The sequence below is a fragment of the Diabrotica undecimpunctata genome, chromosome 5, assembly GCF_040954645.1.
Source record: "Diabrotica undecimpunctata isolate CICGRU chromosome 5, icDiaUnde3, whole genome shotgun sequence".
Lineage (NCBI taxonomy): Eukaryota > Metazoa > Arthropoda > Insecta > Coleoptera > Chrysomelidae > Diabrotica > Diabrotica undecimpunctata.
Window position 1 is genome coordinate 20,247,909 of NC_092807.1, and position 13,878 is coordinate 20,261,786.

The window sequence follows — 13,878 nt, forward strand, 5'->3', positions numbered from 1 at the left end:
AGACTCTCTTTCCTTGTTTAATTTGGCCTCTCAAGATGGCACTTCCTGTCTAAAAATATTTTTGCCCCCACTACCTTTACATTCCCTCTTTTGTCTTTTTGCTCGATGGTATTAGTACAGTATTCAATAGTCATTAATGCAATATTCAAGATAGTCAGTAATCAGTGATTCAGTAATTGGAAAGTATATTAGATGAAGATTAAAAAATATTATTAGGAGAGTATTAGTTGGAGATTAAAAATATATTATGTATATGGTGATTGGAGATTGGAAGAGCAAAAAAAAATATTCGAAAAAAGAATAAACAAAAAAGCAATAAAAGAAAGGAAGAATATTTTACCGATTTATAAATGCTATTAAGAAGAAAAATATTTTAAAATGGTGAAAGCTGATAATTAAAACATTGTGGTGTATTTGGCAATGCAAGTTCACAAAAAGAAGGATAACCGAGGCTGACAACGAAGACATTGAGTGGTGATTAAAATCTTTATTTTGGAAAACAGTTTCATTTAGGCATTCAGTGACAGAAAGGTAACAAATTTAGTTAATATAATTTAATTAGTGTCATAAGAATTTCAATTTAAAGATAGTTTGTTTTAATTTACATTGTCTATATTAGATATATATGTGTGTTTCATAATAATTATAATAAAGATAATTTCAAATAGTGCTTACAAACTAATTCTTTGAGAACCGCGATAAAAACCCTATATATATGTTATTTAAAAACACTCATTGCTGATAAAACTATACACAAACAAAACATCATAACATTATATATATATATATATATATATATATATATATATATATATATATATATATATATATATATATATATATATATATAACCGCGGGTATTGGTGGAGAGACTAGCCAAATGACCAAAAAATTTGTTGCAGCATAGCTTTCATGATGATCCCAAAAACCACCAATAAGGAGGTTAAAACAGTTAGTGAGATATTGCAAAAAACTGAAGTGTAAATTCGATTTGCAGTCTAGTTCTGGTATATGGATCAAAGACATGGGCACTCAAAAATTGGTAGGAAACTACCTTTAATAGTAAAAAGCCTGTCATCATTGAATTTAAAAATATTGAAGAGTTTGCTAAATGGCTCATAATAAATGAAAGCAGGTGAATGCAGTATTAAATAGCAAATAGGAAAGCAAATCAAGGAATATATTAGCATGACTAAAAATAATAGAACAAGCTAAGATTCATAAAAGGCTATTCAGTTAATGATATTAAAAATGATGATTGTTTAATTGGTATTAAATATATTGATATTATGATATTGATATTATTATATTATTTTTATGCTAATGAGTTTGCTATTTTACAACTTTGTCGAGAAATCCGTTGTAAATAAACATAAGTTTATAAATTTGAAATATATACACTTCCTGTATTTTACAGTCAGTTTATTGCTCAAGGCGAAAAATATCCTTTGAACTTCTATTCCGAATTATTTTTCCGGCTAACCGTTAAAAGATCATAAAGCGAAAACAACCATGAAATCAAAATATTCTAAAACTTTGTTACATTGGATACATTGTGCTAGGTTGTTTTATTGAAATCTCTAACGTATTTAATTTGTAATCTAAATTCAGTCTAAAAATAAATAAAATTAGATTTAGTCTTTTAAAAAAATAACGATGTCACAAAAAAATCTGAGTAATGATTATAACAGAAATATATACATACATATAGAAATATATAACTTCCTCAGCTTTCCAATTACTGATCTACCGATCCATATTTAGGCGTATCAGCAGTTTCGCAAGTATTTGGATCTAAGAGATACAAAAAGCTAATTGAAAATTTACACATAAACAACAATGAAAATGCAGTGTCTCGAGGAAAACTTGGATATAACAAACTGCATGAGCTGAGAACACTTGTGAAAAAATTTAACAGTGCAATTCAATCTACGTATAACCATTCATCTTACTTATTTGTTGATGAATAGATGATAGCGTTAAAGGGCAGATCATCACTCAAACAATACATTCCCATGAAACCTGTCAAACGAGGCTATAAAGTATGGTGTTAAGCAGACTCAATTACAGGCTATACAAATTCCATATTTACGCTGGAAAGTTGGCAGACGTTGCCGGAGCAAAAAACCTAGATGAAAAGGTTGTTATAAACCTTGAGAACTATCTAAAAAACAAGGAATGCTTGATAGCCTTTGATAATTTCTTTACATCCTTTCCTTTTATGAAAAAGTTATTTAGAGATAAGGTTTATGCTGTTGGTACGGTAAGATCACACAGAAAGGGATTACCAGATATGTATAAAAGTAAAACGAAGATGTGCCGTTAATAATTTATGTTAAGTACAAAACAAAAGGTAGCTGCAATAAAGTGGATGGATACTAAACTAGTCAATATCTTGAGCAACTATTTCTCTCCACGAGATACAGATTTTGTCAGTTGTAAATACAAAGATGGTTCCACAACAAATGTGTTATACCCTAAAGTGAAGTGGTCTAAAAACTAAAAAGTCCCCTATTCAAACTGGTTTTTAATAAAAAATTTAATAATATGTTAAAGTTTTTTTAATATACCCTAAAACTGAAAGCGCAAAGAATCGATTGCAAGTTACAAATTACTTGTAGAGTCATACTGTTTGGACAAGTACAGTTGTTTAAATAATCGCGTTCTGTCATAAACAAATTGAATAAATTGTAAAATATTTTTTGATCTGCTTGATATTTAGCACACTTTAATAACTCATCAATTGCCATAATTTCAAGTAGCTATATTACCTGTCGTTAGGCAAAAAACAAAGTTATTAACATTTATAAATTACTACAAACATAATATCTTAGAGTTTACGGTTTTTTGGAATTATATCAATTATTTATGTATTTAAATTTGGTATTTCTCTACATAAAAAACTTTTTATGGTCTACAACTTTTATTTGAATTATTTTTCTTTAGAATGTATACAAATTATGGCATGGTCAAAGTCAAATATTATTTTTTTATGTGATTAAGCCACAATTATTGGTCGTTATTGAGATGAAAATTACATTTTTAATTAACTAATATTTAACGTTTTGATTTCCACTATTATTTTACAATAAATTTGTTTATTGTACTAATTATGTGCACATTACATTACACATTTTGTACAGAAAAACGTTTTTTGAGAACGATTTCCGGAATGGAAATCAAAATTTCAAACATTACCACAATCACAACCAATAATTAAGGCCTTAATCCAATAAAACCATAATATTTATCTCAAACTATTCATCGATAGCTTCGACTAAACAGGTTATAAAGTGAAATTTATGTAAAATATTCCCCTAGACGATTCTCTGGGCAAAAATATCTAGGTTGAATAAATATAACATCTTAACGAAGAAAAAAACCTGTTGAGACTGCAACTTGTGAGCAGGTAGTTTCAATGTCGTTATTCGAACTTGACCCACACCGATCGATATTTAGGTATCTAAAGTAGAAACCCTCAATTTAGAAGAGTGATATCATAGTTTAAACGTGGAATATCCTCAAATTTAAATGTACACAGCGGCCCTCGAAAACTGCCTGTTTTCTCGATTGCAATTTGCGTTTCCTCATAAGAAATTACAGAATATATAAAGTAGTATATTTATTTGTGCTTCTCTATAGTAGACTTGACCAGAAGTTGTCGAACAGTGTAGCCAATTCTTGTTCACAAGTAGTAATTATGGTCATACAAAACCTGTATTCTTCCATGCAGCGATTATTACCGTCATAAAAATACAAAAAAACCTGATCTTTTCAATAGTAAAAATTAAGCACAAAATTTTCATTACATATTTAAATTTATAAAATAAAAATCGATATTTTAAAACAATATTTTTCAATCGTTTGGCAACTTTGGAATTAGCGACGGAACCCCGTTTCAATTCAGATCCACAGAAAGCCGTCAAACTAGTTTTTGTCGAGCGAGTGCCCATAAACAATAGGTTATTTACATTGGCGTATCTGAGAGTAGGGTATTTTATGCGATAAGTTTGTGTTATTGATAAAACGTGTTATTGATAATACGAGTGTTATAGTTTGTTGTTTTATAGTAAATGTTTAGTTATATTCTGTGATTATTTGGTTTGAGTTTTATTGGAGTTGGACGAAAAACCGAGTTGTTCCAAGAGAAGACTGCAAAATTCTGATGTTGATTCCAAAAATGAAATGCCGCAAAAGAGACGGAAAATGTTAACGTCCGAAGAGAAGGTAATAATACGAAACGTTTATGAAGCAATTGTCGGCAGAAAAATGGAATTAAATGTTAGTCAAGCGGTCGACATTTGTAGCAGTTTAACAAAAGTATCCGTTAGCTGTATTTATCGTGTACTTAAAAATACATCGGAAAATAAAAAGCAAGAAAAAGGTAAAACTAGAGGTAGGAAAAGCATTGTTTTGGATGACGAGAAAAGAAATATTATACGTCGAAAAATTCATTCATTTTATTTTCGGAATGAAATTCCAACACTGAAAAATATTTCTCAAGAGCTCGAAAACGATGACTCCTTACCCAAGATATCTCGTAGAGTCTTAACCAGGACCATGCGTGAAATGAACTTTCGATATGTAAAACTCAACAGAAAAAGTATGCTATTAGAAAAAAATAAAATTATTGTGCGGAGAAGAAAATATTTAGAAGAAATACGCAAAATTCGCAGCACTGGACGCAAAATATGTTATTTGGATAAAACCTGGATTAACCAAGGTTGAAAAAGGTCAAACAGTTGGAAAAGTTTGGCAAGATTTAAATGTCAAAAGTAAACGCGAAGCATTTATAGAAGGCTGATATACTGGATTAAAAGCTCCATCAGGAAAGGGACGGCGTTTAATCGTCACCCATATAGGAAGTGATACAGGGTTTCTTGATGATGGTTTTCTTCAATTTGAGTTGAAAAAAACAGGTGATTATTAAAGAAATTGAAAGGGAGGATTCAAGAATGGCTTACAGAAAAGGGGATTGCATACGAAGAATCAATGCTCAAAATTTAGCTCCTTGACATTGCACGGATAAGGAAAATTGAATATCTTAAATATGCTGTAGATGAAACTGCAAAAGATTATGGTGTCAAAGTTCTGCGTCTACCACCTTATCATTGCGAACTTAATCCCATTGAACTTATCTGGGAGCAAGTGAAAGGAGATGTAGCACGCAATAACAAAACGTTCAAATTAAACAAAATTAAGAAACTTTTGATTCAAGCAATCCTCCATGTAACTCAAGCGAAATGGGCTAAATGTATAGGCCACATAATTAAAGAAGAACATCGTATGTGGGAACTTGACACTCATATCAAAGCTTTACTAAAGCCAATTATAATTACACCAGGTGGTGAAGATAATGACAGCGATAGCAGCACTGCATCTTCAGGTTTAGACAGCGAATAATATTTTCTAATAGTTTAATAGTTTAATAAGGGCTGTGTTCTGTCACCATTACTGTTTAACGTGTACAGTGAAGCCATATTCCAGGAAGCGATAGCGGATCTGGGTGATGGAATCTCTGTAAACGGAAGAATAGTAAATAACATAAGATTCGCTGATGACACCGTTATAATGGCAGACACCCTGGAATCGCTACAAGAATTGGTAAATAGAATTAACGATTATTGCATTAGATACGGACTAAAAATAAATAAGAGAAAAACTAAATTCATGATTGTCTCAAAAACGCAACATGGAAATGAAAGATTAATGATAGGGCAAACCCAAATAGAAAAAGTAGAGACATATAAATATCTGGGAACCTGGGTTGATGACAAAAATGACCAAAGCAGAGAAATCAAAGTCCGAATTGAAACTGCAAGGCAAGCATTTGTGAAAATGAAGACAATGCTTACCAACAGAGACCTTCAGTTGCATCTCAGATTGAGGGCTCTAAGATGTTACATATTTTCTATCTTACTATACGGAATGGAAGCTTGGACATTGAAGAAACAACACATAAGGAAAATAGAAGCGTTCGAAATGTGGTGTTACAGAAGAATATTAAAAATTCAGTGGGTTCAAAGGATTACCAATGCTGAGGTACTACGACGTCTAAATAAGGAGTTAGAAATTATGAACAGCATAAAAAGAAGAAAACTAGAATATTTGGGTCACATAACCAGAGGAGAAAAATATGAGCTGCTGAGAATTATTATGCAAGGAAGGATCCAAGGAAGAAGAAGCATAGGAAGAAGACGCATCTCCTGGCTGAAAAACCTTAGAGAATGGTTTAACTGTAGTTCACTACAACTTTTCAGAGCAGCAGCTAACAAAGTGGCCATAGCCGTTATGATATCCAACCTCCGATAGGAGATGGAACTTTAAGAAGAAGAATAGTTTAATAAGAACATCAGCATAAAAAAAACCAAAAACAAAAAAAAAACGAGAAGAACATAGTAAGTGTGTATAGTGTTTGTGTTTAAACACATCAAACATTATTTTTATTTTGTTTTTATAGAATTTTATTTTGTTTTATAGGATTTTATTTTGTTTTGTTTTATACTGTTTAAGTGTTTTGTTCATTTTATTTAATAAGACAATATGGCTCTTGGTGAACACCCATTTAAAAAAAGTATCGTGCCACAAGACATACCTCCGGGGTGGTGTGGAAACTGTCTTAAAATTTGTTTTAAAAAAATTTCATTGTGTAACTGTTTAAGGACGGGTCACGTCAAAAGACGTTTTAGCGTAACTTCCGCGACAGCCGGTTGGCATCAGTAAACTTTCTGCAAAATTACTTCTTTTTTATAGCTTTTTGTTTGTGGCATTCTGTATTTTTAGGGGAATGTAGGGAATGGGCCACAAAATATTTATTCATATGTTTATTTATTGACGTTTCGATCTCTATATCCAGAGATCGTTTTCAATTATACAAATGATAGTACTATTTATTTTCTATGGCTTTTCGCTTGTCGTTCTGTATTTTTAGAAATGATGTTGGGAATAAGCCACAATATATTTATTCAAATGTTTAATTTACGGACGTTTCGATCTCTATAAAGAGACCGTTTTCAAACATACAAATGACAGATATATTTATTTTTCTATAGCTGCTTGTTTGTGACATTCTGTATTTTTAGGGAGAAGGTTGGACATAAGCCACAATATATCTATTTACATGTTTAATACATTGACGTTTCGATCTCTATTCCGTTTTTAAAGATAGAAAAAAAAAAGAAAATAAACAATATAAGATTATAAAAATATATAATAATAAACAAATAAAATAAATATAACTACCATTTTTATCTTTGAAAGCGGTCTTTGGATATAGAGATCGAAACTTCAGTAAAAACTTGTAAATAAATATATTGTGGCCTATTTCGAACATTAATATTTGAAAAATAAAATACAATTAACGTTAAAATAAAAGTAAGTGTACGTCACTGGATTTCCAAACAGCTTTCCGCATTTCTGGGTCTTTAAACGATGACTCACTCTCTCAAATAGTGAAATTATACCATAAAATATTATTTTAAGGATTAATACCGGCAACATCTATTGGCTCTAAAATGATGCCAAATACAGTGATTTTACCGCTCGATGTTAAAACGTAGGATTGATGTAAAAAATTAAATATATAAAAAAAATCGGAATATTGAAAAACCGACAACAGTACCAAGCCTACAAAGGTGCCCTAAACGAACATACATAATTTATAAATAGAAAATGACCCATTAGCGGACTTGGCCCTTAAGGCAGATCAGGTGAATGCTGATCTTCACGCGAAATCCGAGTACTCAAGTCATGTGCGGCATACATGGGCTTGGTGGCCGGACCCCACTCGGGTGCTCAGCCGGCGAGGAAAACAAAATATATTTTGCCAAATCGGCTGCTAAGTGACCGAGCCCACACTCTTTTCCGGGCATAGCGTCGTCAGCTCAGGCTGGCGGCTCTATGGTCGGAATACACGCTTTTTTCTTTTTCTTTTAGGGACTCAAGTCCCGAAGTCATGATAAAGTAACTTCTATAGAGTCAGTAAAGTAAATAGGGAGAAAAGCCTAGATGTGGCTACCCCTACAGTTAGGTGTCATAACCACAGTCAATAAAAACAGAGGGTGTTCCATTACCCAGGGCACCTTAAGTAACTTTCACATCATAAGCCTCCTCACGTAAGTCACACGATGAGGAGGGGTGGAGGACAAGCCTGGGGGTTAGATAGGTACCACTTGGTGACTAGTGAAGTGTGACCGGTTTGATCTTCGGACATGTGGATCCCATTCTTATATTGATATACACATGTTCCAAGGAGGAGGGTTGATCACTGCGTGTGTGTGTGTGTGTGTGTGTGTGTGTGTGTGTGTGTGTGTGTGTGTGTGTGTGTGTATTTCGTTCATACTAATGAGGGTTAGCAAGACAGTTGATTTCGGGCTTTACGTCACGAAAACGTAGAAATATATCTGTAATATATTTAGCAAATAAACGTTTAGATCCAAATGAAGTGAGATTAGCGGAAGTTGGTAGACATATACCAAACAAGGAGCAACATTACAGGCAATGTTGGATGTGCAGTACTAAACAAAATGAGAGAAGAATATCTGTACCTACTGCAATCTTCCATTATGCACAACACCTGTTATTAAGTAATTTCATAGTCAATGAGATGTATTTACTCATTTATGCATACATATTGTGCATTTTATAATTTCTAAATAAAGTAAAATTAGTTTGAAATGTTCCTTTTTTTGAATTTATATTTTTCGCCACCACTCTAAATAAAATAGGGGGAGAGACAAAATTTTTTTGACACTATGAATCATTAGGGGTAGTTATATAATTTTTAACCAGTCAAAATAAAATTGTTTAAAACTATTTAATTTACTCACGCCCATAAAAGGGTTAAAACTTTCGTTTAGATAGTAAGAATTTAATTTTTTGCCAAATTATTACAAACAGCTGTCGTTATTTTTTTATTCTATATAAAAACAGAACTGTTAGAACAGTTCAATATAAGAACGAGACGATGTTTCAGAACCATTTACAACTAACAAAAGACTGCACCCGGGAGATGCGCTATCATGCACATTGTTCAACTTAACGTGAGAAAAAGTTATGAGAGATTCGGGAATAAACTTAACAGGTACGATATATACCCATGGTATACTAAAAATGGCATATGCTGATAACATCGTCATCATGAATGCAACTAAATAACTTAGAGGTGCAACATAAAACTATATAATTTGTAGAAGAGTTCTGCTACTTAAGGTCACTAGTTGGCAAAAACAACACATACAAAGAAATAAAAAAAATAATATGAATGGCTAACCGCTGTTATTTTGGCCTAGGCCCTCAACTAAGAGCAAGAAATATGCCAAGAGCAACAAAATGCAAACTTTATAAAACAATAATACAATAATACGCCCAGTGTTCACTAACGAACAGGATCTGTGAAGAAGGTGATATAATTTCGAACTCTATAGACTTCTTGGTGATGCAGATATCGTAAAAACCATTAAAATAAACCACCTAAGATGGGTGGGCCACGTTATGCAAATGGATGAAAGTGATTATTTTTAGATAACCATGCTAAATAGGCCGGTCGAAATAAAAAGAAAAAGGCGACCTACCCTCAAGTATCTGAATGATGTGCAGGACGATTTAAGGGAGATTGGAGTAAGGGGATAAAGAAAACAGACACTCGATAGAGAAGAATGAAAGAATGTTTTGAGGCAGGCCAGAGGGTAAAGGATCTGATTCGAACTTACTCGCTAAGACCTTCAGGAATTCTTTTCCATTTGTTCTTACTTTGAAGGCATCTATCCGCTGTGTTTTTTTAAAGATTCTCTTTCTCTCTTCTTCCGTGTTAGTATTTATTTTCACCATAGCTATACGATGGCCACTACCATACGTTGATAATTGTGATGTCTTCAAATATTTTTTTATTGTTTGGGAGAAAATAGTATATTTCATTTTTGGCGGTTTCGTTAGTTGCGATCCATGTAAACTTTATGTTAGCTTTCTTTTTGTAAAAGGTATTAATAGCATACATGTTTTCTTGTTTCAGAAATTCTATAAGTGTTTCCCCTATTGTGTTTCTTGTTCCCAATCATAAATTTCCAATATTGTTTTCAGAGTCTTCAATCTTGATTCAAATTTTGGCGTAAAAATCTTCTATTATTATTTTTTTAGGTTGTTTGTTGTCGTCTATAGCTTTAAGGTCTTCGTAAAAAGTATTTATTTTATTATCAGTTGCATAAACCTACACGATCTTTATTCCGATTTGTGAATTTTGTTTTAAGATAATGTTTTTAACCCTGCCGAGATGCTTTTTATTATTTGAAGTTGTGATTTTCTCTTCTTATTAATTCAGAAACCTACTACACCGTATGAATGGTCTTTTTTGCCTTTATACTAGAGCTTATTGCCTAAATATAAATCCAGCCCTTCTCCTCTATTTTTACCTTCCCATTATTTGTTCCCAATTTATGTTCCCCAATACCTTTTCTAGTTCGTAGAGTTCCTCATTTTTTGCCAGTTAATGGATGTTATATGTTCCTATATGGAGCTGTTTCTTGTGAATCTTCCTGATCAATGTCGACTGGCCCCCTCTCCAGAATACTTAAGGCAGACCGTTGCTTCGATGTGGGATTGTGGAATAAAATTCCTTCTCATCTGCGATGCCTTTCCTGTCTGTCCTATCGAAATGTTTGTTTCTAGAGGTTTTTGCCACATTCCACCACATTGGAGAGATGGGTAGGTGAAGTAGGAGAATATAAATAGAAGTGTAAGTGAAAGAAGTATAAGAAGAAGTCTAATATCGACCGTTTGAACCGGGGTTAAGCAGTGCCACCTACTCAGTTCAACCAACACCACTCAGAAAAACGGGACGGCATTACTCATTAATTAAATTAATTTCCTTAATTACAATTGTTTGATTATGTTGCGGATACTCGGTCGTCAGAGCCTCGTTTGTGGTAACAGGGTTCACGAATGTAAAGGTCAGGTTAATATTTGAATAGGAGAGGCTCTTTAAAACGCATCACTGTCTGACAGAGACAAAACTCTGCTGCGAGTATCATTTCATTCTTCAGACAAAATCCGTGGAATAAACTATATAAACATAGTTCAATGAAATAAATTTCTTATTAACAATGTCTTATTATATATTTTTGATCCATTTTAATAAAAATTTTACTTCAATATGTCAGAATCAAACTCGTAGACAAATTCGAAAAGAACGTTAATTAAAATTTGTCATTTGTCAACAAATTGGGAGCACAATTTCTAACTGGAAAGGGTATGAAATTCTGATTAATCCGGTCTCAAATATTTACTTCTCTTTGGAAACTTCCAAGGACAGAAACGTTCTAAGATTTTTTAATTTGAACTTTTTACAGAAAAACCACAACTCAATACAAATATTGATTGAGTAAGTAAAGAACAATATTAGATTGAGTGGCGAGAAGTTAGTTTATTGTTTTCTTTCTGGATGCTATTAGCGTTATTAACTAAAGAAGTAAATAAAGCTTTTTAATATCTGGAGTGAAATATAAGTTTAGATCTCTCTATATACCGAGAATGTTTGTGTGCATACTAAATGTCTGAATGTAGTATCACATTCATTTAAAGCGTGTAAAAACAATGGCATAAGTCATTGATACTTAAACCAAGTTATTTTGGCCAAATAATGTATTGGTATACAGTATGATGCAAATGTGTGGAATAAATTTATTATTTTAGAAACAGATGACTTTGCAACGATGTAATCACTTGAATATTTATTTCTACAGGGTTCACCAAAATTATGTAAATACCATGGAATTACAATAAATATTCATTCACTGAACTAAAATACACTAAGAAACGCCACTAGTAAAGTGTTTTTTGCTGGTTCCGAAAAAAAAAATACATTGATAACAAACAATGCTACATTACAATCTAAAATTAATTATTGTAGTAAGTATTCCAAGTTATTTTTTTAAAATATTTAAATCAATACTGTCATTGACTCGTCTTTATTTGTCAATGATCTCTGAATCTGTCAAATAATAGACGTCAAATTTTTACCCTTTGAGTTTTTTGCCGACATTAATAACAGCATTTAGAAAAATGAAACTAACAGAAAGAAAACGACTCGAGATTTTAATCTTGATTGGTTATGGAGATAGAGTGAGGACTCAAGCAGAAGTTCGTAATTTATTTAATGCTAAATACCCTTATCGCGAACCAAGTACTTAATCAACAGTAAGTAAAATTGAAAAAAAAATTAGAGAAACGGGTTATGTTAAAGATCTTCTCAGAAGTGGTAGAAAATCAATATCCGAAGCCAAGAAACTGGACGTTGTACTATCGTTTCAAGAAAATCCCCATAACAGTTCTCGGCAGGTCGCACTAGATAATAATGTCCACCAATCAACTGTTGTAGGACTCCTTAAAAAAGAGAAATGGCATCCATACAAAGTACATCTGGTGCAGAAGCTATTAGAAGATGACTTTGATAGAAGAATCGAATTCTGCGAAACCGTTATGGAAAAATGTAACAGAGATCAGGGTTTTATACAAAAGGTACTTTTTTTCAATGAAGCGTCTTTATTGCTGAACGGTCACGTAAATCGCCAGACATATCGATACTGAGCAAGTGATAATCCACATTGGATAGAAGAGTATAGGACACAATATCCCAAGAAGGTGAATGTTTGAACCGGCATTATAAACAAACAAATCGTAGGCCATATTTTTTTGAGGAAAACTTAACTGCTTCTCAATATCTAGAATTTCTTCAGGATTATCTGTTGCCACAGCTGAATCAGCTATTTCCAAATAGAAATGATTTGCAATACCAACATGATTAGGCTCCCCACACTACGGCGTTGAATTAACGTTTTCCCAGGTAGTTGGATAGGTAGAAGGGGGCCCATCGAATGGCCACCAAGGTATCCAGATTTGACTCCGTTAGACTTTTTTTTGTGGGAATATTTAAAGAGCAGAGTGTATCAAAATCGACCGAATAATTTAGAAAAGTTAATGGAGCCCATCAGAACGGAAATTGCACAAATAACACCTGAACTCATCGAAAACCTTAGGAAAGAATTGATTGCCCATCTTTCACATTGTATTATTGCTGAAGGTCGTGAATTTGAACATTTGTTATAATTTAATTGATTTTAAGTAAACATTTATTGTAAGTTAATTGTATTAATAAACCAACACTTGTGGTTAACCCTGTAGAAATAAATATTCAAGTGATTATATTGTTCCAAAGGCGATAAGGAGACCACATACTGATAAGTTTAATGAACCATTTGCTTAAGGTGTTTCTTCGCATCCTTCACACAAGAATGGTCAGAAAGCTGAAAGACCCAAGCGATGAGACACAATTTGGTTTCAAGAGCGGACTGGGTACACGTGAAGCAGCCTTCTGCTTGAGTACGCTTGTACAAAACTACATGGATCAACGAAAGGATATAGTCATAATATTCCTCGATTATGAAAAAGCGTTTGACACAGTAAAACATGACGCAATGATAAAAATGCTACACAACGCTAAAATTGACGAGAAAGATATAAAAGTTATCCATAATCTCTATTGGAATCAAAAAGCACGAGTGAGACTGAACAAATCAACCAACAGAGAAGAATTTAAAATTTTAAGAGGGGAGCGACAGGGGTGTTTTTGTCTGCTATCTTTATGTGTTTTGTCTGCTATCTAACATTTTCGCAGAGACACTGGAAGGCTCTGAGTGTAGAATAAAGGTAAACGACATTCGTTACGCCGACGACACCACGATAATAACAGACAACAAACATGATATGTAGTTGATGTTTAATAAAATAAACACCGTAGGAAAAATATATGGCTTGAAGATAAATGCTGGAAAACCTAAATGCATGTCAATAAGAAAAAACGCACTTTTGAGAATACGACTGCAAGTA